The following is a 25,306-nucleotide window of genomic DNA, read 5'->3' on the forward strand; positions in this document are numbered from 1 at the left end:
GATACCTATCAGGATTATTTGCGAGTATAACATCGAGGAGAGTAGCCTTTTCTGGGTGTTTGGAGTCATACCATGTGGGATTGGTCAGGTGGTTTAAGCATGTCTCAGTTTAGGTCACCTGGCAGGACAAATTCAGACTTAGTGTAAAGGGCCAGGAGAGAGCTTAGGGCAGGTAAGGATACAGGCCAGTTCTGATGGAGGACGATAGCACCCAGCAACAGTCAAAGTTTAATGCTTAAAACCAGCAAATCAAATTGTTTGGGGACAGACTTGGTGGAGACAACTGAGCACTGAAGGTGATCCTTGGTAAAGATTGCCACTCCCCCACCTTTGGAAGATCTGTCTTGCTGAAAAAGGTTATAACCAGAAAGGTTAACATCAGTATTCAAAACACTCTCCCTTAACCACGTCTCAGTAATGACCAACATATCTGGATTGGAGCTGTGAACCCACACTTTCAATTGATCCATTTTAGGTAATACGCTTCTAGTGTTAACGTGCAGAAAACCCAGGCTTTTACGAGAGCAGAAATCAGTGAAGCAGATATCAGAGCTCAAGTCAGAATTGGGGCTAGCAACAGTAGATGGGCCAGGGTGTACATGCACATTTCCACATATAATTGGCAGTAATACAATCAAGGCACGGCAGAGGACAGGGAGAGCTCTGCAGTGTTGATTTATGATTGTGAATGTGCACCAGACGGCAACAAGATCATATTGTACAGCAATTTCATCAGGTAACATACAAAGCCGGTGAGAGGTGGTTAGAATAGGATGTGGAGGCCAAATGTCTGTGTAACCAATAGCGTCAGAGTCCCGAGTGTGGGAACAAACAGTCTGTCCCACGTTTGGGTAAACAAGAAAGTTCATAGTCAACAAAGCATGCAGGAGTCATGAGGCAAATAGCAAAATGCACAAGAACATTTTTTAATATATAACGACCTCGGGCTAGCCATTGTAAGGTCAGGGTCACTTTCCCCAGTGTGTGCTGGAGGCGAGCGAAAGCTCGGGAGAGAGGCGGGAGTGTGGTGGAGACGGGCCAGGGCAGACGGTGAACAGATCACCAGGCGGAATCCAAGCAGCAGTGCAGCAGGCAACGGGAGTAAGTATCATCCATTTGGGAGAAGCTTTTATTTCTGCAGGCAGATTTCTTGTAGAAAATGTCAGTGGGTGGTCTCTGAACAACGGGAATTAGCTTCAAAGACCTCTGGATTTGGGTTGGGCAGGCAGAGTTACTCGTGCCACTTGTTGGGCCCAAAGGCCTCGACTCCTCTCACCTCAGTGCTAATTGAAGTTGTATCTGGTCTGTCCTAGCAAACCTGGCAGCCTTAACTCAGCATTCAGTCCCCACAAAGTAAAATATATCATTGTAAAGTACTTCATTTTTCTTCTTCTCGGGTTTCAAAATAGAATCAGACCAAACACTACTCAGTTCCAGGTTGGATGGTGTCCTCGGGTCTCTGCTGTATAGCTTGAAAAAAGGAATCCTTGGTAGCATTAATCCCTCCAGGTAATTTTGTCCAAAATTAGGTTGTTGGTTTGGAGTTCTGATCTGGAGCAAAGGCCATGCTGTGGAGGGTAGCATCCTTCATATGTCCCTGCCGAAAAATCCAAGTTTATCTAACTCCAAATCGATCCTTTTGTAAAAAACATTGAAAAATGCGAAAGCTCACATGCAGCCATCTCTCTCTCTCCCTTCTCTCACTGCTGACTGCAGGAACATCCACCAGAGCTGTTGCCAGAGAATTGAATGTTAATTTCTCTACCATAAGCCACCTCCAACTCATTGGCTGGGCCTGGCTCCCCAGTGGGTGGACCAATGCCCTCCCAGGCCCAACCATGCCCAGTCATGTGTAATCCAGATTAGGGCCTAATGAATGTATTTCAATTGACTGACTTCCTCATACAAACTGTAACTCAGTAAAATCTTTGAAATTGTTGCATTTATATTTTTTATTTAACTGTACTTTATGGGATAAAAAAAAGTTGTAAAAGTTAAGTTTTCTCCATATCCCTTTTACCATAGAAGTATGCATTGAGGGAAAAACCTGAAACTAACTATCAGAGGTTGTGATTTGAACACTTTACTGTACTAGAGGCACAATGAATGGTTGATACAAGTTTGCATATACTCCTGAACCCAACAATCACCAAAGTAGCTTTGTAAAACCTCTCAAAACACATTATTTCACTCTTTGTGCTACTTATCAGCATTCTTGTTTTCATTGCAAAGCACTCACATATAACAAAAATCTTAAAGCAATCAGCTCATTTTCCTGATTATGCACTATGCTTCCCTGGAGATCTCATTCATATTAGTGACCAGGGACTGGGTTAAAAAGGTCCACTGCAGCCATTTTACCCTAATACCAAATCCCTTCTGGGAAACAATTAAGTGTCTTACTGTGATGGGTGCACATTTTGTTTTTTTGCCCAAGCACTACAGATTCAAATAACCAACTCATCATCATCATCATCAAGCTTTGATTATTTGAATCAGCTGTGTATTGCTTGGGCAAAACACTAAAAGTGCACCTGGGGACAGGGTTTGAGAAACCCTGGTCTGAGTTGAGGAAAAACTGTAAATTAGATGTTATTAGCAGAGAGGTTTGGAACTCTTTAAAATGGGTCTATTAACTAATTTGCCGTATGGTGAAAACTACATCGCACAAAAACAGGCTGTAATTTCAGGTAGTCGTTCCAAAAGGCTCTTACACTAAAAAGGCATTAACGTTTCCACAATTTTACAGTATTATTCCAACCTCAGGTTGGAAATATTATAAAACACAGGAATATCACAACTGCACTGGGCCTTTATACAAAAATCTCTGTAAAATGACAGCACTTGTTTCCACTCCACCAAAAGTAATGCATGAACTGGGAAGACACCGGTAGTACAAGTAACATTTCATTTGCATAATTTAAAAAAAAGCTAAGCTCAATCCATTGTGCTCCAAGCCTACCATTGTAGCATGGCATTACAATGCACACTTAGACAATATTCCCTAATATTACAGACTTTATTTATTAAGAAATACAAAGAGTGAAACCAGTACATTTCAGAGACTTATTAAAAATACCAGAGATAAACATTTCCACCAGATGTAAACATTATAGCCGTGTTTGTGGCTCTGCTCTACTTCTCGCCAACTTGAAAATAAAACAATAAAACACTGTAGGAGTACAGTCAGTGTGGGGTTGGGGGGCGGAGGAGGAGTCTGAGGGGGTTGGTGTGGCAGGTAAGAGGGGGGCTAAGGCTGTAGCAGTCAGGTTGTAGACGTACACACTCTCTTTTCAGCTAGCAATTTTTTCAATCTCATCCAGATCATGTGTCCAGCTTCTCAATTTTCTTATCTGTGGATGATGGGGAATAAGGATTAGGTCATTCTAAAGACTATTGTCTTATGCAGAGAAATATAACATATTATTGTTTTTCCTCAAAAGAAAATGGATGACTAGCTAAACTAGATAAATCTCTGCCGTGGACATAATAAGTAGTCTGAAGTTATTTTGATCTTGGTTGATAATTCATTATTTCTGTGTCATATAGCATGCAGAAATTAATATAGAGAAATATTGCACAACATAACATTTCCATCGTGACTTACTGAAGTGATCCTGGATCTTGTTGAGGACATTCATGCTGAACTTGCTGTCCACCATGTTGATGGCCAATCCCCTCTTCCCAAAATGACCTGTGTGGCCAATCCGGTGCAGGTACGTCTCATTGTCTAGGTTACCGTCTCTGTACACCGGCAGGTCAAAGTTTATCACCACGAAAACCTGCTCCACATCAATACCTGGAGGGAAGGTCAGAAAGACAGATGAGAAAGGGTGGATGGACAGATCATTTGGCGCCGACAGATAGGGCTGCTGTGCTTCTAGCGCTTAGGAAACTTTGCAGTATTTCGTTTTTTGGGTGTTATTTCTTACATTATTAGCCCAGATTTTTTTTTGTGTGTTATTACATACAGCCGGAAATAACTTATGGATATCAGAGCGGCGGCTACTCACCAGAATTACGACAAGGAATATGACTTTCCCAAATCAGATCCTTTGTTAGTATCCCCCAGGGCAATTGAGCTGATTCCAGAAGCTGACCAAAAACACAGCCGGCAGCGGAGAGATACTCGGAGTGGACTTCTAGTCTGACTCAGGAGGTGCACACACCACCCACCGCTTCTGAGTATATTACTCGCTAATGTTCATTCTCTGGATAATAAAGTTGACGAGCTCAGGGCGAGGTGTGATAAGAGGAACTCAAGTCCTTCTGTTCACCCGACCGTATTACCTCCCAAAATAATTATCTTTGGTTAGGGTCAGAGCCATGCATATTCCCCCTCAAGCCGATACCACGACGGCCCTCAACTTCACTGGACTTTATGCAAACTGGAAACTACATATCCTGAGGCCGCATTTATTGTAGCTGGTGATTTTAACAAAGCAAATCTGAGAAAAACGCTACCGAAGTTCTATCAACACATTGACTGCAGTACTCGAGCTGTTAAAACACTCAACCGCTGCTACTCCAACTTCTGGGATGCCTACAAGGCCCAACCTCCCTTCGGCAAATCTGATCATGAGTCCATTTTGCTCCTCCCTTCCTATAGGCAGAAACTCAAAACAGGAAGCACCTGTGCTAAGGTCTATTCAAAGCTGGTCTGACCAATCGGAATCAACGCTTCAAGATTGTTTTGATTCCGCAGACTGGGATATGTTCTGGGTAGCCTCTGAGAATAACATTGCCGACCACACTGATACGGTTGGTGAGTTTATCAGGAAGTGTATAGGAGATGTTGTAACCACTATGACTATTAAAACCTACCCTAACCAGAAACCGTGGATAGATGGCAGCATTCGGGCATAACTGGAAGTGCGAACCATCGCATTAAACCATGGCAAGGTGACTGGGAATATGACCGAATACAAACAGTGTAGTTATTCCTTCTGAAAGGCAATCAAACTGTCAAAACGTCAGTATAGATGCAAAGTGGAGTCGCAATTCAACGGCTCAGACACGAGACCCCGACATCTTGCTTCTGGACAAGCTAAACAACTTTGCCCGCTTTGAGAATAACACAGTGCCACCAACGCGGCCCACTACCAAGGACTGTGGGCTCTCCTCCGTGGCTGACGTGAGTGAGACTGGAATATGTTCCGCGATTCTTTCGATGGCATTGAGGATTACACCACATAAGTCATTGGCTTCATCAATAAGTGCATCGATGACGTCGTCCCCACAGTGGCCATACGTACATACCCCAACCAGACACCATGGATTACAGGCAACATCCGCACTGAGCTAAAGGGTAGAGCTGATGCTTTCAAGGAGCGGGACTCTAACCCGGAAGCCTATAAGAAAACCCACTATGCCCTCGACGAACCATCAAACAGGCAAAGCTTCAATACAGGACAAAAGTTTCATCGTACTACACCGGCTCAGACGCTCGTCGGATGTGGCAGGGCTCACGAACTATTACAGACTACAAAGGGAAGCACAGCCGCGAGCTGCCCAGTGACACGAGCCTACCAAACGAGCTAAATTACTTCTATGCTCACTTCGAGGCTAACACTGAAGCATGCATGAGAGCTTAAGCTGTTCCGGACGACTGTGTGATCATGCTCTCAGTAGCCGAAGTGAGTAAGACCTTTAAACAGGTCAAGATTCACAAGGCCAGACGGATTACCAGAACGTGTACTACGAGCATGCGCTGACCAACTGGCAAGTGTCTTCACTGACATTTTCAACCTGTTCCTGACCGAGTCTTGTAATACCAACATGTTTCAAGCAGACCACCATAGTCCCTGTGCCCAAGAACACTAAGGAAACCTGCATAAATGACAACCGACCCGTAGCACTCACATCTGTAGCCATGAAGGGCTTTGAAAGTCTGGTCATGGCTCACATCAACACCATTATCCCAGAAACACTAGACCCACTCCAATTTACATATCGCCCCAGCTGATGACGCAATCTCTATTGCACTCCACACTGCCCTTTCCCACCTGGACAAAAGGAACACCTATGTGAGCATGCAACACCATAGCGCCCTCAAAGCTCATCACTAAGCTAAGGACCCTGGGATTAAACACCTCCCTCTGCAACTGGATCCTGGACTTCCTGACGGGCCGCCCCCCCAGGTGGTAAGGGTAGGTAACAACACATCTGCCATGCTGAATCTCAACACAGGGGCCCCTCAGGGGTGCATGCTCAGTCCTCTCGTGTACTCCCTGTTCACCATGACTGCATGGCCAGGCACAACTCCAACACCATCATTAAGTTTGTGAATGACAACAGTGGTAGGCCTGATCACAGACAACGATGAGACAGCCTATAGGGAGGTCAGAGACCTGGTCGTGTGGTGCCAGAACAACCTCTCCCTCAACGTGATTGGAGACAAAGGAGATGATTGTGTACTACAGGAAAAGGAGGACCGAGCATGCCCACATTCTCATGGACGGGGCTGTAGTGGAACAGGTTGAGAGCTTCAAGTTCCTTGGTGTCCACGTCATCAACAAATTATCATGGTCCAAACACACCAAGACAGTCGTGAAGAGGGCACGACAAAATCTCTTCCCCCCCCAGGAGACTGAAAAGATTTGGCATGGGTCCTCAGATCCTCAAAAGGGTCTACAGCTGCACCATCGAGAGCATCCTGACCGGTTGCGTCAAAGCCTGGTATGGCAACTGCTCGGCCTCCGACCGCAAGGCACTACAGAGGGTAGTGCATACGGGACAGTACATCACTGGTGCCAAGCTTCCTGCCATCCAGGACCTCTATACCAGGGGGTGTCAGAGGAAGGCCCTATTATGTCAAAGACTCCAGCCACCCTAGTCATAGACTGTTCTCTCCGCATGGCAAGCGGTACCGGAGCGCCAAGTCTAGGTCCAAAAGGTTTCTTAACAGCTTCTACCACAAGCCATAAGACTCCTGAACAGCTAATCAAAGGGCTACCCAGACCCCTCTTTTACACTGCTGCTACTCTCTGTTTATAATCTATGCATAGTCACTTTAACTACCTACATGTATATATTACCTCAACTAACCGGTGCCCCCGCACATTGACTCTGTACCGGTACCCCCTGTATATAGCCTCGCTTGTTATTTTACTGCTGCCGTTTAATTATTTGTTACTTTATTTTCTATTTATCACTTAGTTTTTTGTTAACTTCTTAAAGCATTGTTGGTTAAGGGCTTGTAAGTAAGCATTTCACTGTAAGGTCTACTACACCTGTTGTATTCAGGTGCATGTGACAAATACAATTTGATTTAAAAACGTATGTGACACAATTTGATTTGAACATTTTACAAAGGTGGTGTACACAATAGTTTCCCAAGTAGAGATAGACCTGTGTAATGAATCAGTCTACTACAGCCATGTGCAGGAGTCAGAGTTGCTCTTGTATGACTACCTTAACTGAAAGTCTTTCTCTAAAAGAGCTCTCAGGTCTATGTGTTCTGATGCATGTCTGTATTGTCCCTGAGTGAGTCATATACTGTAGACAATTTCCACTGGGGTCAATACAGATCATTCAATACAGTTAAATGCATTCAAAGCTCCCGTTAGTATGGTTGGTTGCGTAACCTCTGGCGCAGACGTTGGTGGTGACCAGGACCTTCTCCTTTCCTTCTCTGAAGCGGTTGATGACAGCAGCTCTCTGCTCCACCTGCATCTCCCCACTGAGCAGCGCCACCTGGTGGCCCTCCCGGGACAGCTCACCTGCTAGCCAGCCCGCCATCTTCCTTGTCTGAGGGAGAAGGGGGGACAGAAGGGGGATAAAGTATACTGAGAGGAACACCACATACGAAATCAACCCCCTACCCACTTGAAACCGCTCCCCTAGCCCCTTGTGTAGATCTGAGTTGATCAAATAGGTATAAGCAATATGGTAATACTGCTTACACTATTAAAAAATGTTCAGATTTAAAGCTTGGCAGTTGAGATTGGAATATCAGGACATTTTCACATCTCTTATCTGACAAGAAATAAAATATATTGTGTGTGTTTGAGATCGACTACACTGCAGACAGACTGCTCCGAATCACTGATCTACAAATCACCTTGCTTCCCAAATAACTACCCATTACGTGATCATGATTAGTGATTCTGCACCTGCAAACGTCCAGATTACTCGCCCCCCCGAATAACTCCTCTAACTCACATGACAGAAGATCATGGCCTGAGCAATGGTGATGGCCCCGTAGATGTTGCAGAGGGCCACGAACTTCTCCTCTTTGCTGTTAGAGGACGTAGTACTGCTTGATGGTGTCCAGCGTCTCCACTTCCCTCTTCAGCTTGATGATGTTGGGGTCTGGGACGATGCGCTGGGCAAAGTTCCACACAGTCTCCTCAAACGTGGCAGAGAACAGGAGCATCTGACACTGTTTGGGTAGCATCCTAAAATACAGAGCGAGAGAGGGGGGGGAAAGGGGTCAGTGTGGTGTTTTTTTAGGCAACATCCTTAAACACAGAGGGCAGAGGGGATCTGTGTGCGTGCGCGCGCGTGTAGCTTTGAAAGCGAATGCTCTGGTCTTGGTGTCCCTGTGTAGCAATCAGGACATCAGCCTCATCCAGGACAAACACTTTAATCTTCTTGGGGTCGATGAATTTAAACTTCAGACACCAGTCCAGCATGGTGCCTGGCGTCCCAATCACTACCTGCTCCTGGAGCTGCGTGCCTCTTTGCACTGTGGGGGGGGGGAGGAAGAGAGAGATCACCCTTTTCTCACTACAGTGCTAACCCAAACCAAACTGTGGGTCTGGTATTTAGGTGAGACTTGCGAAGCAAAAGTCCCGACTTTAGCCCTTCGTCGTACTACTTCTTATTCTTCCGCTGGCTACTCCTCTTACACCGTTTAAGCTAGAAACGCCATTCTAATTTTATAATGTGTAATCTGGGTTAGGTTCCTAGCGTACAACTTTGATTTGCATACATCATTTGCATACATCTTTCATAATTTGTCTTTCTTCTGGTCCATCCATTCACTTTAAATGGGACTTTTTTTCTTTCTCAACACTCTAAAGCAGGGGTAGTCAACTACTCTTTGAGAAGGTCCAGTGACACAAATTTACTAGGTGGCAAAGTTCCGAGTTGACATCGTCCTTTATCGGCACAGTGGTACAGCGTAGTAAGACAGTTGTCGACATGTTGTTATATAAAAATGTACATTAAATGAGACTAAGCATTTGAATTAATTACAACTTCCTTTTGAATATAAACGTGCAACATTGCTAAAGAATAAAAGTGGTTGCATAATTGTTTATGCAAAAAGTGTACTGTGAACCATTGTACATGGGCCTTGAATTTAAAAAACACTTAAATAAAATAAATTGCATGTATTCTGGAGACGAAAAGAGAGTTGAACAGAAATAATAATCTGAATGCCAATCTGAACGTCACTGTGGGCCATGCATTATTCACGTAGAAGTCACTCTGGGCCTTTCCATTGCATAAGTGAGAGAAATTACACAGTCTCCTGCCAATGCTTTGAACTTTTGCACAAAAGTGTGAGAGCAACTCAAGACACTGGAGAAGGTGTTCATTGGTGCTGTATTTGTTTTTTTTTTAAAGTTCATTGTGGAGATGACTGATTCACAGCTGTATGTGGAGCCAAACATGGTCAGGATGTATAGTGCCAGTTTCTTGAGAACAGGGACATCAGCTGCAGGCAGCATCTTTCCCAAAAAAGTTACAAAGTCAATCACCAGCCTGCTCCTTTTCAGCTCAATCAACTCCATTTGCAGTGATGCAACATCTACCAATCTGAAGACCTGTTTTGCTTCTTCTGACAACTTTGTCATATTTGTGACCAAGAAGTGCTTCTGGATGAGCAGCAGCAGTTCTCTTCCAATAGTGAAGTCATCAAAGCGAGCCATGAAGTTATCCATCAGCTTCTGGATGAAATCAACATGGTTGGAAACATCTTTGTCTCCCTGCATTTACACCAGAAGATTTGGGAAGTGGACAAGTTCTCCCTGGAGATCATTCTTGAAAAGCTCCAATTTCTTCTGGAAAGCCCGGACTGCTGTTATATCATACACTGTGTCGTCCCATCCCTGCAGATTAACATTCAGTTGATTAAAGGAGTGATGTAATGTCTGCCAAAAATGCAACTGTTTCCATCTTCTCCTCATCTTCCAAAAACTCTGAAAACTGAGTTGCCTGGTCACGCTTTTGCTCCGAGTAAAACAAAAGCTTTGATTTCCTTCCCAAATGGCCCACAAGCGTTCCAAAACCCTGCCGTTGCTGAGCCATCTGACATTGTGCAGTAGTAAGTCCTCAAAACTGGCATTGGCCTCTGTCAGAATGCCTCGCAGCAGTTGATGTTTCTCTCAAAATGTTGATCAGTTTAATCATCGTCGTCATGACCTCAGAATATTATTATTTTCCCAGACTGGCACATAGGACAGATTGATGGATGATGCAGTGATATGTCAGGTCAGGGTGGTCCTCTTTCAAATGTGCAACCAGTCCCCTCATTCTTCCTATCATGGCTGGAACGTCATCTGTGGTGATGGAGACCACGGACTTCAGATCCATCCCCCTTTTTGTCATTCTCCCTTTGATGGCCTCATGGGATATCCTCTCCCCGTGTCTGTGCTTCTAGATTTGTTAAGCCCAACAGCTCCTCACAGAATTCCTTCTTTGTTTCGTTATGAAATGTAACAAACACCAGAAGCTGGGCATAATCAGTGTCATCTGTTGATTTATCCACAGCTAATGAAATGCATGTTGCATTCTGAATGGCCTCATTCAGTTGTGAGGTTAAATCTTCAGCTAATATTTCAGTTCTCCTCATTGTTGTGGAATCTGACAGTGGGATCTGTTTGATCTTATCCATGAGCTCATCTTTTTGTTGACCTTCAAGCAAGGTGTCAGCAACTTTACACATGCATTATTTTACCATCTCAGTGTCTGAACATGTTTTTTGGTGTTTTCCCAAAACCCAAGCTATCCTCAGTGAAAACTCCATGGCACATTGTTGGGCTGTCAGGGAACTGACACGGACTTTAGTGAACATCTCATTTTGGGATTTGAGTTGGTTAATCTTGTTTGTTCTCACCTCTGTGTTCAGGGGATACATCTGATCCAATTTACTATGTCTGGTGTCATAATGGTGCTTAACATTGGGACTTTTCACAAGGGCTAAGGACTCACTGCATATCAGGCACATATGTGTTAGTTTTGTGCTAGTTGGAGAATGAATACATGCTGTTCCATCCAATTGTCTTTGAAAATACGGTTTTCAGAGTGAACCTTTATTTTTTACAAGCTATATTAACAAAGATACTGGTAACTAAGTTTCTTCTATCTGTGATTATAACAGTTGAACCACGGTCAAAACTTTGTTCCTTTCTGCCTGCTTATCCCAAGGTTCCGCAGAGGATATTTGGATTGACGTGATTGCGTAAGACGCGGTTTCTTGTATTTGCATATAACTACGCGATTGGATTAGACGGGGCACTAGTAGTAGGTGGCCGTTGCTTCGAGAGAGAGCAAGAAAGAGAGGTTGCGGAGTTAGAGTGCTGCACCCGGTAGATTTTTTAAAAGCTGTCTAAAAATAATTTATTAACTTTATGTAACAAAATGCGATGTGGTCCGGTCCGGATTGACCCTTCTCTGGGCCCGGACCCGGATCGCGGTCCACCAGTTGAGTTTGGCTCTTCTAAAACTTCCCATTGTGACATCACTAACATACACTGTAAACAATGTCCCTTTTGACACATCAGCTACTTTGACCACTTTGCAATCAACTTAGACAAAAAGTTAAAGCATATGAAATTTTCCTGTATTTCTCTGGTATACAAATCTGAAATATTAACAGAATTATCTGATACCAATAAAACTTTACAGCTGTTTAAGTAACTGCACCAACAACATTTTATCTAACTTTTTTATAAACAACACCTTATGACCATTTCCCCAACAAGTTAGACAAAAAGTTAGAGGGTATGACATTATCGTATATATTTCTTTCAAATCTGTTTGCAGAACAAAACTATATCAGCTGCGGATCTAACGATACATCTGTTTTAGGAACTGCATTAACACATGTATTTTGACCACTCCCCCAACAAGTCAGACAAAGACTTAAGAGTATGAAATCTTCATATTCAAATCTATTCAAATCTGGTTTGAACAAAAAATATATTCTACCAATAAAAAAAAGTTAGCTGTTTGTAGGAGTTTAGAGTGACAAAAAAAAAGCTAGCTAACAGCTCTCTTATGTCTCATCATTATGCAGCCCAAACAAAGCTGTTGCTATGGATACTCACACAAACTTAGAGGATATCACATCTTGGTCTATTTCTGTGCTATTAAAATCTGGAACAGAATCTAGAACATAATTATTCTACCAATAACAGCATTTTGTCAGAGTTTCGAGTGACGAAAAGCAGTTAGCCAACTAACCCCTCTCTCATGTTGCTTCATTGAGTAAAGCAAATTGCACCGTTGCTATGGATATCAATGCATTTTGGACAGCAAAAAGGTCCATACACTAGAAAAAATATATATACAATTCTCGACCTCTCCTCTTTCACTATCAACTCCAAACCAACGCTGAGACATTCAGACTGACTTGACTTAGATTGCTTGTCAAAAGAATTTTGATACTATACACACTTTTTGAACTAAAACCATTTTAAATGTGCATAAATTAACCTGGATTTTTATTTTATACTAGCATTTTGCAACCTTTTTTAAGAGACAGTAAAGGACTAAGTAACACACTTACGTTTGTTTCCTCTGATGGCGTAGACTAGTTTGACCTCTGAGTAGTACTTCCCCATCTGCTCAATGACCTTCCCTGTCTGTAGGGTCTGTAGGGCCAGCTCATAAGTGGGAGACACACACAGACACTAGGGGAGAGGAGAGAGGAAGGTGTTAGATAAAAATGGTATTAAACATCTCACCTACTAATGCCCAAAATATGCCACTATGAACAATGGAGACACACCCATGCAGTCTTGCCCCTTTACACCTGGGTCATGTTCATTAGGCACGTTTGGACGTACTACCTGGAACTGTGTCTACTAATGAATATGACCCAGAGAGGTCAGGGTTCAGAGGTCAGACTCACCTGAGGAAACTTGTTGTTGGGGTCGACGTGATTGAGCATGGCCAGGACGAAAGCAGCCGTCTTCCCCGTTCCCGACTGAGACTGGGCTATCAGGTTCTGTGGCCTGGCAACCGCGAGAGCACGGGACAGATCAACAAAAAGAGTAGTCACCAGAAGAGAGGAGAGAGAGAGAGCTTGACGATCGTTTAATGGCCATACAGTGAGGTAAAATAAAAATGTATTAAATGGAGAAGAGCAAGATAGAGTGAGGGAGGTAGACTCTTGGTAGTGATCTCATGTTTTAACGCAAATCTAGAGGAAGCTCTCTGTAAACTCACGGTTCGGCGAGCATCAAGGGTAAAGCGTTCTCTTGGATTTTGGAGGGGCGGTTGAAGCCCATGGCGTATACTCCCTGAAGCAGCTGAGGTTTACTGTGAGGACGGGACGGGGGGAAAGGACACAGTTCTGTATTAAAGGCCGAGTGCAGTCAAAAACATGATTTTCTTCTGTTTTATATATTTCCACACTATGAGGTTGGAATAGTTCTGTGAAATTGTGAAAATGATAATGCACTTTTAGTGTAAGAGCGGTTTGAAAACCCTGCATGAAATTTCAGCCTGTTTTGGTGGGATGGAGTTTTCGCCTGCTAGCGACATTACCAGGCATTACCAGTCTGCGTTTCAAACACCCTCGTCCACTTACCCTCGCCTTATGCCCTTGGGGGAATCCCCACGGCCATATTTGTCTTCGGTCCAAATGATTTGCCAAGCAAGGGAAATTTGCAGCGTAAGCCCCTCAGCCCTCATTTTTAAATGGAGTTTGCGAGTGTACAATTATGTCCACTTCGGGGCCTGAAACGCCCCATAATTCAATTTGCGATGATTGTACATCCGCTAAGAAAAGTCACCAAAACATAAAACTTCAATGTCGATATGGAGTCAACACAAAAGTGTAAGTAAAAACGAATGTAAATAAGTTTGAAATTGTGCTACTAATGCACAAACACGTCTCGTAAAAGTAATGATGTTTTTGTTAGGTTAGCTTTTGGAAATTGTAGAAATAAAACATTTTTCTTCTTCAGAAGTAGCTAGGCAACTAATTAAGTTGCTAGCTATCATACAGTAAGCGTATATTAATAATTCTATAGTTAATATAAGTAGACATTGACTGTAGTGCATATAAAGCACCCACAAGCTACCGGTGGCTGAAAACACAATCATCGCGGGACGAACGAGTGACAAATTTCCAGGCAAGGGCGGTCCATTTAAAATGAATTCCTTCCTCCCTCGCCCCTTGCCCTGCAAGTGTAAACTCGTCAGACGTCATGATACGTCATCAGAAGTGTCCACCACTTAATTTGAGGGCTGAGGGGAGAGGGTGTGTCTGTTAAGTGTTTGGAATGCAGCCAATGAGTTTCAAACCTAGTTAAGGTTACATATCCCTCCATTAGGCTCGTCCAATTAGGTCCCTCCCTCAGACCACTCCAAGACAGTCTTAAAGTTATAAAGTTATTGCTTGAGAAATTGCTCATTGCTAAGCAGATTTGCTTATTTTTTACAATTTTAATTGAAAACAATCACAATAAGGTACTTAATTGTTACCCAGAAATTATTTGACAGAGATAAAAAAAAAAAATGGCTGCATTGGCACTTTAAAGAGAGAAAAGGAGACAGGGCAACATGGGAAAAACACATTGGTTGTGTTCAATAAGACTCGCAATGGAAAATGTTTTAAAATATTTTGCAACAGAGAGCAAAAACATATTTTTTTGGGGGGGGGGGGGGGGGGGGGACACAAGTTCATTTCAGGTATTCCGTGCCCGTTTGTCTGTTTCCGTCCATTTGATGCCTAATAAACACGACCCCTGTATGTGCACTCTTGACCGTCTATAGCTGGACAGTTTGTAACATTACTTACAGCCGCAGCTCCTCAAATGATTTTACGGAGTAGAATGGAGAGTTAGGATCCCGCTGAAGGACCTCTACTTGATTGGTTGTGTTCACTAGATTACTGCGTATCAACTTATTCAACAACGACTGTGCCGCCTTGTCATCTAAGGAACATGAAATACACCAGAAGAGATGTCAGTTTGGACAAGTTGAAGAATGGATCAGTACTTTGACAACATTGAACATTTCCATGAACATCTGATCATTGAAGGCGACCCAGGCTTTCTGTCAAAGTAAGCTTAAGCATACTATAAATAAGTAGCAGTATTCCGTGAGGCCAAACTGTAATGGTCTGTTGTCTTGGTTGTGCCCACCTTTGTCATCTTCCTCCTCTGTTTTGTTTCCCCTCGCCTCCTTCCATCTTTGCAGGCGTTGAAGCACTTGCTGCTGCGGTTGTTGTCGTGCCTGTGTGGGTTCAATATGTTATTTGTTAGCTTGTATTCTCAGGACAAAGTATACATTTTAAAAGAAAATATGTTTATAGACCTGAGAGGCTGAGAAGTTACATCTTACCATTTTCCTCATGCTTGTCTTTGATTTGCAGGCTACCAATCTAGGAAACAAAAACCTTGACTGTTTTTTGGCACGTGCAGGAATTTTGATTATGTTGTTACTTCAGGTGCACACTTTCAATTACAAACAAAGACTGATTGCTGGCTTTGACTTAGTTCTCGAGAACCCATTGGAGTCATGAGAAGGGCTAACTTTGACTCAGACAACTGACAGCCAAGTGCACTGACAGGTCGATGAGTGGGTAAACATCAACCACTATTCACACACGCATGCCCGGCCACTTAGGAATCGTCAGCTCCCTGGACAGGTGACATGCTCATGAACATGTCGCGAGAAGCAATAATTGAAATCTAGTACGAAATCAAATTGTGTGTAATAAGCGTAATGTCATGCAATACCATCAAAACAACCACTTGTTACTAGTTGATCTGGCTAGCCAAGTTAGAATGTTAGCTCACTTGGTTAACTAGCTAGCATTAGTCATCATGATGTTGATCGGTTTTAGGATTGAGGGAGTCTGAGTCATGCATACAATGTTCATTGCTTACAATACATTTAGGTAAGTTGCCATGATTAGACAAAATGGATAGACAGAGGACGCGGTAGCTAGATAACTAGACGAAGCATAGGCAGATGGACTAACATTTCGTCAAAGCGCAGTTCGGCTAGTGCTTACCGATTCCGCCGCGGCTTCTTGTTCGTCCAGAGCCTGGGCCCAGGAGTCCGTTGCCATGATGTCAGCTGTTGTTCAGTCACACTCGTGCTCTTCTCACCACCGGAGTCCCTCTAGTTTCAACACCGAACAGACAACTGAGCTAGGAAAGTGTTTCCAAAGTCTGAAAAATAAACGAATTGTACAATGACGTGACGGGATTCGGCTCCAGATGGTTTCCACTAGTTACCACAGCCACAAAGTCAACATCGATTTTTGGTCTTAAATCACGGTTAGTTTTAAAATCAAATTTTAAGAAAAGTATTTGTAGAAATAGGCGGGTTGTATGACTTTGTGTCAGTGGTAACTAGTGATGACCGCTCTGGAATGCACCTGTACGTCCGTAAAAAGGTCTGGATGGAGAATGAGCCAAGAGCGAGCAAAATAGTTCCTCCCAACACCCAACTGGCACAAAAAAAGTGCATTCAAAACGCTTTAATTATATGTTGTGCATTTACAGGATATCGCACTTTCGGAATAATATTATTGTATTTCCAACGGAGTTTTAGACATTTTCTCAGTATATGCCGATGCGTTCAATAACTTATCTGCCGTAAAAATGTTCTCACAATATGAAATACTTTACTCAACCTTTAGATGTCGCCCTAAACATCCTGTCTTGGAAAACTGGGATAGTGGATGCGTTCAAGTCATTTCATAGATTTTAGGGAACAGTTTCAAACTATTTGCAATGAAGATGAAGACTTCGGCAGTAGGAATCCATTCATAGTTCATGTAATGGCTGTGTCCAGTTATTTATAGACAGTCTATGTAATTGTGTTCTGAATTTACTCTTGTCACATCGCTGGATGCAAGCAAGCCCAACGCCCTGACCCACATAAACACAGGGCACCTAAAGACCCTGTTCTCTCTCTCTCTCTCTCTCTCTCTCTCTCTCTCTCTCTCTCTCTCTCTCTCTCTCTCTCTCTCTCTCTCTCTCACACACTCTCACTCTCTCTCTCTGTGCGCATGTGTTTGTGTGTCCAGCTGCATTGTCCAGACACAGCATTGATTAAACCCACAGAGAGCCAGAGGTCACCTCTCTGAAGCTTGACTTCCCTGCGGCTACTGCTGCTGCTTCATTACATGCAGAATTGATTTAACACCTTGCTTGGTCTCGTTCCGCTGGGATGGATGGACAGAGAGCGAGAGAGAGACGGGATGGATAGATGGATGGCGAGAGAGAGAGAGAGTGAAAGAGAAAGAGAGAGAGGGGGATGGATGGATGGATGGATGGATAGATAGATAGATAGAAAGAGAGAAAGATAGAGAAGAGGGAGATGTATATGATGACAGTGGCTTTGGATTGTGTGGAGGAAGACCATATTGATCATTGTTCCCATGTCACTTGTCGATAATGATCATCAGTGCATGTTGAGGTATCAGAGGAGGTGTGTGTGGGGACTTTCAGAGCTTTAGTTTGGAGATACATTTATCAAGGCTTTAAAAGGAGTCTGAGTTTATCGTTGCCTTACAAACGGCGGCTGCGCTGGAGGAGGTATCCATGGCAACCGAACGTGTAAAAGTAAGGTTTAAGGTCCCCCGAGAATTTTGGAAGAAACAAAGAAGAAGAGCAACATATAATCACATCAATGAAACTCAATGGTGTGTGTGTGTGCGTGTCTGTGTGTATATATTTTGCTTTTTTTTTTTTACCAACAAGCAGGTTTGGGGTACATTACAATTTAGTTTTCAATTCCAATTCAATTCTTGAATTCACTCATGAAGTCGAGTATTGACGTTGAATTAAATTCGACCTTCAACAGTCTTCAAGTTTTGGAATTGGAATTGAATTGGAATTGTAAAAACATTTCATCTTTGGATTTGAATTGAATTGGAATTCAATATTTTTTACATTTCCAAGTTAATGGAATTAATGTACTTAGTATCAAACATTTACTGCAGGATTTGCTTTAAATCATTTTATTTCTATATTTCAAGTATAGCTAGGCAGTCTAAACAGTGATACGATCAGCCTGAGAGAATTGGAATTTGTAGAATTGTTGGGGATAATATTGAATTGGGAATTTCATTATTGGAATTGACCTAACATTGGAATTGAGAGGAATGGAATTATCTCTGAATTCAAACACTGACCTTGAATTTGAATTGAATTCAATTGAATTCACAGGGAGAAGGAATTTATTTTGAATTTAATTTGTGGAATTAACCACAACCATATTTACAAGACTTACCAATGCACCACATCATCTACATATATCTAGTAGACTGTGTTTGCCATTACTGCAGGTACCAAACCATTGTCAATGTGACAACTATAGAGATACGGTAGATATAGTTGTATATGTGACAATACATTGTTTTCACAAATGTTGACCTTCAAGCCTGTGTCTCTTCACTCAGATGCACTTTGGCTAAATCAATTTGACAGTTTTATTTTTTTTACCAGTGTCGAAGTCACATATTTTTACAGGTACCAAACCATGGTCAATATGGCAATAATACCATGATCAGGTTCCTTCAGATCCAGTCTTTACTGTTTCCTCAGTCTCATTGTGAAGGTGCTTGGCTGTTCGTTTGTCTGCTAATGAATGAGATCAAAGGGAGGCTGAACCTGTAAACTGGTTGCAGGTCCCTGTGGTCAGATAGCAGGGATTAAAGAAGAATCTCCTCCTCAGTCCTCATTTGCATCCCAATTGGTACCCTATTCCCTATGGGCCCTGGTTAAAAGTAGTGCATTATATAAGGGATAGGGTGCCATTTGGGACTCTCTACTGCTCTGTTCCTGGAAGACATTAACATGCAGTCCATGCCCCCCCTCTCTCTTCCTCTATTTCTCTGTCTCCCTCTCTCTGTGCATCTCTCTCTCTTTCTATTTCTCTCTGCCTCCCTCAGAAAACATGCACACCCACGCCAGAATTAAAATGGTGATGCAGCAGTTGTTTTCTGTCTTAGAGAGAGAGAGACGGAGAAAGAGAGGTAGAGAAAGAGAGTGAGAAAAAGAGAGAGAGATCAAGGCTGGTTGTTATTCTAGAGGCTTAGTGAGAGAAGTGAGCGGTGCATACTGGACATCACTACGGAATTACAATGGCTATACAACATCCCATAATAGAAGCATGTATTAGCTAGGGTTTTCACCACTATTCTTCACTGGGATGCATAGAGCATTGTTGCACACAGAAATGCATTGGATAGACTGGACATGCATATCTGTCCCAGATGATAGGGAGTCATTAGTTACATTCCAAATGCCTTCTCTCTATCTGCTACGTACTTCTGAATGATGATGTGTCCCACAGTGAATACTAAGCATGTTCTTGGTTTACCCGACTGAGTGGCTTCTTGAACAGGGGAGCACTACTACAGTCCTTGAGGGCCGCTGTGTCTGCTATGTTTCACTTCTCCCTTTGGCAGTATTTTGGGTTATTCGTAGCATTAATGGATAAGATAGGTGCCAGGAACAAGAGGGAAACCAGCTAGTTGATCATCCCTGGGTTAGTGGTTATCAGTCTTGCATTGGAACAAACTATTCCAGAACGAATGTAAAAAATAAAAAGGAAAATACAGTAGTTCTGGGGTTATGCAATGGCTAGTTGTCCACTCCCTAATTTAGAGGGTTCTAGTAATGTCCAAGCAAAACGAGACTGCAGGCTGGAGTCTCAGGGGTGAACTGGGCTATAGTTTAATAAACCGAGCTGTTTCCCCCAATAGCTGGATCATGACATAACTCATGGGGACCAAATAGCTGCAGGTTCTTTGAAAACATTCAAGGTTGCTTTAACCTAGACCTAGTCCAAGTTGATGCTGTTAATGCTCCCTGCCTTGCTTTGTTTGTCAGGTTCATGGCCCCGCTTCAATGTCCTCCATCACTCAACAATTTTTAATTCCCTAATCATTTATTGATACTATACTGACAATCAAATTGCATATCAATAATGTAGAGCAGGGGTGTCAAAGTCATTCCACGGAGGGCCTAGTATCTGCGGGCCTTTGGTTTTTCCTTTCAATTAAGTCCTAGACAACCAGGTGAGGGGGAGTTCTTTACTAATTAGTGACCGCAATTCATCCATCAAGTACAAGGGAGGAGAGAAAATCCGCAGACACTCGGCCCTCCGTGGAATGAGTTTGACGCGTGATGTGGAGGGTTCCGTGTAGTCGTATAGCCTTGTGGGTTCAAAATGCTTGTGCCTGTTGTGCTCATCCATGCTTGCAGACTTTGGTTACGTCCCAAATGGCACCCTATTCCCTTATATAGTGCACTACTTTTGAATTATGTAGGGCAGGGCAGGGTTTCCCAAACCCCTGGGTGCACGTTTAGTTTTTTGCCCTAGCACTACACTACCCTAGCTGATTCACATAATGAAAGAGTGATGATGAGTTGGTTATTTGAATCAGCTGTGTAGCACTAGGGCAAAAAACCAAAACATGCAACCAATTGGGGCCCAGGGAAAACCTTATGTAGGGAATGGTGTGCCACTTGGGATGCAGCCGTACAGTACAGTGAGCTATGTTTAGTTGCATGTGGTCTGTGGAAATCGCATGATTGTTATCTATCTGTGTAACAGTTTAACTTTAGTATGTCCCCTCGCCCCGACCCGGGCGCGAACCAGGGACCCTCTGCACACATCAACAACAGTCACCCACGAAGCATCGTTACCCATCGCTCCACAAAAGCCGCGGCCCTTGCAGAGCAAGGGGAACCACTACTTCAAGGTCTCAAAGCGAGTGACGTCACCGATTGAAACACTATTAGCGCACCACCGCTAACTAGCTAGCCATTTCACATCGGTTACATCTGCATCACTGAACTGAAGAGGAGACGAGCAGCAGCATATAGCATCTAGAGCACGACAAAATGTTTGTTGTCATTCTCGAATTTGTTTTTTTATTTTTGCAAGAGTGAATGATATATCGCCTTGTGAAAGGGAGAAATGATACAAACCCCAAGCGACAAGCCATAATACAAAGAACTGATACAATTGATTAGAAGTGAAGTAAAAACAGAGCAACCATGACCAAGATTACATATTGAGAAATAGCAAAATGTTGTATCTAAAAACATGTAATATGTACAGTATCTTAGTAGATGTACACTGTCCTTGGATCATGTCTCATCATCTATTTAAAGGTAGACTTGGGGATATGATGTAGATGCAGAAAGTAAACAGCACCGTGGGTCAATTTCCGCCACAACCAAGAGAGTTGAAGCGTGAGGCTCAACTTTTCCGCTTTTTTGGTCCCCTTGCTACCACGCTGTAACAGCGTAAAGTGGACCCATGCGCAGATACTGTGTGTGACTGTGAGAGAGCGAAGTCTTGCATCTCGCTCATATCAATCTCCGGTGCTGCTCGTGGCAATGACATTTCCCTGAGGCTAACTTTAATTCAATATTCGGCTCCTCTTTATTACATGTTGTATTGTATGCAAATGCACCATTGCATTGTTATTCTCCAACTCCAAAGAGGACAACCAGCAACAACAGTTGGCAACGTGTGCTAATTTCATCCACATGATATACAACAACAAAAAATCTCTAACGCCTCACTGTCCTGTGTGTTTTGGCGCAAGCCAATCACGCATGTAGGACAAATTAAGTGACCAATGGCGGATTTCCACCTAGGTCACCATGTTTTATTCAGGAAGCTCGGCACGCGTACACAGTTACATGCCATTTCGCCCCGGGGCCCTATACACAATCCCTGATTTGAGTACGTCCCAAATGGCACCCTAGTCACTATATAGTGCACTACTTTGGACCAGAGCCCTATGGGTGAAAATTATCTCCATGCATGAGGCCAGAAAGCATTCCGTTTTTTTGTGTGGTGTTGTTGTGTAGCAAGCAGCCTGGTTTGGATATTGCTGATTGGGGGTGGGGATTTGGGAGTGGGTGGTGGTGGAGTGCGCCGTTCAATGCAGGGGAGAATACAATCTGTGTGTGTGTTGGTGTGTGTCTGTGAAAGCAGCTAACTGTAACTTGTTGCTGAGAAAGAGGAACAGAGGGAAAGAGGGACAGAGAGAGATGCATGATGCATATGATTCCTTATGCATGTTGGATGGACACCTACACTACCGTTCAAAAGTTTGGGGCCACTTAGAAATGTCCTTGTTTTTGAAAGAAAAGCTTCTTTTTTTTGTCCATTAAAATAACATCAAATTGATCAGAAATACAGTGTAGACATTGTTAATGTTGTAAATGGCTATTGTAGCTGGAAACGGATGATTTGTAATGGAATATCTACACAGGCGTAGTGATCAGCAACCCACTATCAGCAACCATCGCTCCTGTGACCCATTGGCACGTTGTGTTAGCTAATCCAAGTTTATCATTTTAAAAGGCCAATTGATCATTAGAAAACCCTTTTGCAAATATGTTAGCACAGCTGAAAACTGTAGTGCTGATTGAAGAAGCAATAAAACTGACCCGTCTTAATGTCAACAATGAAGAGGCGACTCTGGGATGCTGGCCTTCTAGGCAGAGTTGCAAAGACAAATACACATCTCAGACTGGCCAATAAAAAGAAAAGATTAAGATGGGCAAAAGAACACAGGAACTCTGCCAAGAAGGCCAGCATCCCAGAGTTTCCTCTTCACTGTTTTTTTATTTTACCTTTAATTAACTAGGCAACTCAGTTAAGAACACATTTCTTATTTTCAATGACAGCCTAAGAACAGTGGGTTAACTGCCTTGTTCAGGGGCAGAACGGCATATTTTTACCTTGTCAGCTCGGGGATTCAATCTTGCAACCTTTGGGTTACAAGTCCAATGCTCTAACCACTAGGCTAGCTGCCGCTCCAACTGCTGATGTTGAGACTGATGTTTTGCGGGTACTATTTATGAAGCTGCCAGTTGAGGACTTGTGAGGCGTCTGTTTCTCAAACTAGACACTCTATTGTACTTGTCCTCTTGCTCATTTGTGCACCGGGGCCTCCCACTCCTCTTTCTATTCTGGTTAGAGCCAGTTTGCGCTGTTCTGTGAAGGGAGTAGTACACAGCGTTGTACGAGATCTTCAGTTTCTTGGCAATTTCTCGCATGGAATAGCCTTCATTTCTCAGAACAAGAATAGACTGACGAGTTTCAGAAGAATGTTTTTTGTTTCTGGCCATTTTGAGCCTGTAATCGAACCCACAAATGCTGATGCTCCAGATACTCAACTAGTCTAAAGAAGGCCACTTTTATTGCTTCTTAATCAGAGCACAGCTGAAAACTGTAGTTAACATAATCGCAAAAGGGTTTTCTAATGATCAATTTGCCTTTTACAATGATAAACTTGGATTAGCTAACACAACGTGCCATTGGAACACAGGAGTGATGGTTGCTGATAAATAATAATGGGCCTCTGTAGATATTTCATAAAAAATCAGCCGTTTCCAGCTACAATAGTCATTTATATTAACAATGTCTACACGGTATTTCTGATCAATTTGATGTTATTTTAGTGACCCCAAACTTTCGAACGTTAGTGTATGTCCATGCATATGTTCACGTGAAAGAGCAACTAAGACATGGTGTGAAGTCTGTCACACACAGATCAATGCAGACATCTCTCCTTAAACTCCCAGAACATTGTATTATGCTAAAAGATATATACTGTACACAGTATCTAAAAAGGATTGACGAGTGCATGGGGATGGATGGAAAGCGATCAAGCAGCACAGTGTGAAAAAGGAATCTCTGAGAGCTCACAAGGAGAGGTGGAGATAGAGAGGGAGCAATGGAGAGATGGAAAAGGGAGATGGGAGAGACAGAGGGGGGAATAGAGAGGGGGAGGAGAGAGGGGGGAGAAAGGCCATTTCGTGATGAGACATGTAGTGTTACGACAGCATTATTGTTACTGTGAAATTAAGTTGGTTAATTAACATCTGCTCATGATGATGATGCCACATGCACCAAAATCGGGCATGCTAAAAAAATCCTCTCCTCTTCTCTCCTCTTCGCAGTCAGTCGTTTCCCTCCAAAGGCTTCGCAGCAACAAAGCAACAGTATGAGAGAGCCTGGCAATGGTTGCCATGGCAACCATCCTGGTAGGTCTGAACCGACCGTTTCGCTCTGGTTGTCTGGCGCACGTTTCAACATATTGAGCCTCTGCTCTCTCTGTTTCTCTCTCTACATCTTCCTCGCCATCTCCCTCTGTCTTCCTATCTTTCCTCCCGTCTCTCTTTCTCTCGCTCTTTCTCTCCCGTCTATCTTTCTCTCCCTGTCTACTTTGCTCTCCCCACCTCCTCCTGTGAGCTCACAGATTTCTTGGAAAACGGCACGTTGTTTGACGATAATACAGATTGGTCTCCATCTGTCTGTCTCTTTCTCTCTCACTTCTGATCTAATGATATTGTTCAGTTTCATCTGCTAAAATAAAGGTGTGAGGAAGAGGAGGAGGGGGTGTCAGGCATGAGGCAGAAACGTGTACTGGGTCTTTGGTTTCAGATTGGGAGCTGGCGCAGTAGGCTACCAGAGAAAGAAGGAAACGTGGGAAGAAGATGAAGTCGTGGATCAAAGTCCTTGTTGAGTCATGTCATCTTCACTTCCTGCTGTGACTGAAGTTGGTAGCATATAGATTTCAAAACAGGTATCACGTCCTAAGCTCATCTCTATTTTGGAATCTACCTGTGACAGAAACATGTAAAAACCCTGAACACAAACATAGCAATCTATTTTCATATCCTACAAAAACATAATTTTTTAAAACTGGCCGGCTACTGTGAATAAAACACAACAGAAAAACAATTTCCAACAGTAGCTAGGTTTCCATCCAATTGGCGACAGATTTTCAAGTGAGTATTCTATAATCTGCATAAAGAAAATATGTGCATTTTCCCACCAGTGGTACACTACATGGCCAAAAGTATGTAGACTCCTGCTTGTCAAACATCTCATTCCAAAATCATGGGCATTAATATGGAGTTAATCCCACGTTTGCTGCTATAACAGCCTCCACTCTTCTGTTAAGGCTTTCCACTAGATGTTGGAACATTGCTGCGGGGACTTGCTTCCATTCAGCCACAAGAGCATTAGTGAGGTTGGGCACTGATGTTGGGCGATTAGGCCTGGCTCGCAGTCGGCGTTACAATTCATCCCAAAGCTGTTCAATGGGGTTGAGGTCAGGGCTCTG

General features: G+C 43.1%; 1 long non-coding RNA gene and 1 pseudogene across 1 annotated transcript; one reads left to right on the forward strand and one right to left on the reverse strand.

Annotated features, from left to right (window-relative positions):
• Positions 1-862: 862 nt before the first annotated feature.
• LOC120065003 lies at positions 863-24,993 on the forward strand. Its single transcript, XR_005478634.1, has 3 exons — positions 863-1,101; positions 24,138-24,221; positions 24,622-24,993. It is a non-coding gene; the product is annotated as an uncharacterized LOC120065003 (long non-coding RNA).
• LOC120065001 lies at positions 3,001-16,713 on the reverse strand (annotated as a pseudogene).
• Positions 24,994-25,306: the final 313 nt, after the last annotated feature.

This window comes from Salvelinus namaycush, chromosome 20 (assembly GCF_016432855.1).
Source record: "Salvelinus namaycush isolate Seneca chromosome 20, SaNama_1.0, whole genome shotgun sequence".
In the NCBI taxonomy this organism is placed as follows: domain Eukaryota; kingdom Metazoa; phylum Chordata; class Actinopteri; order Salmoniformes; family Salmonidae; genus Salvelinus; species Salvelinus namaycush.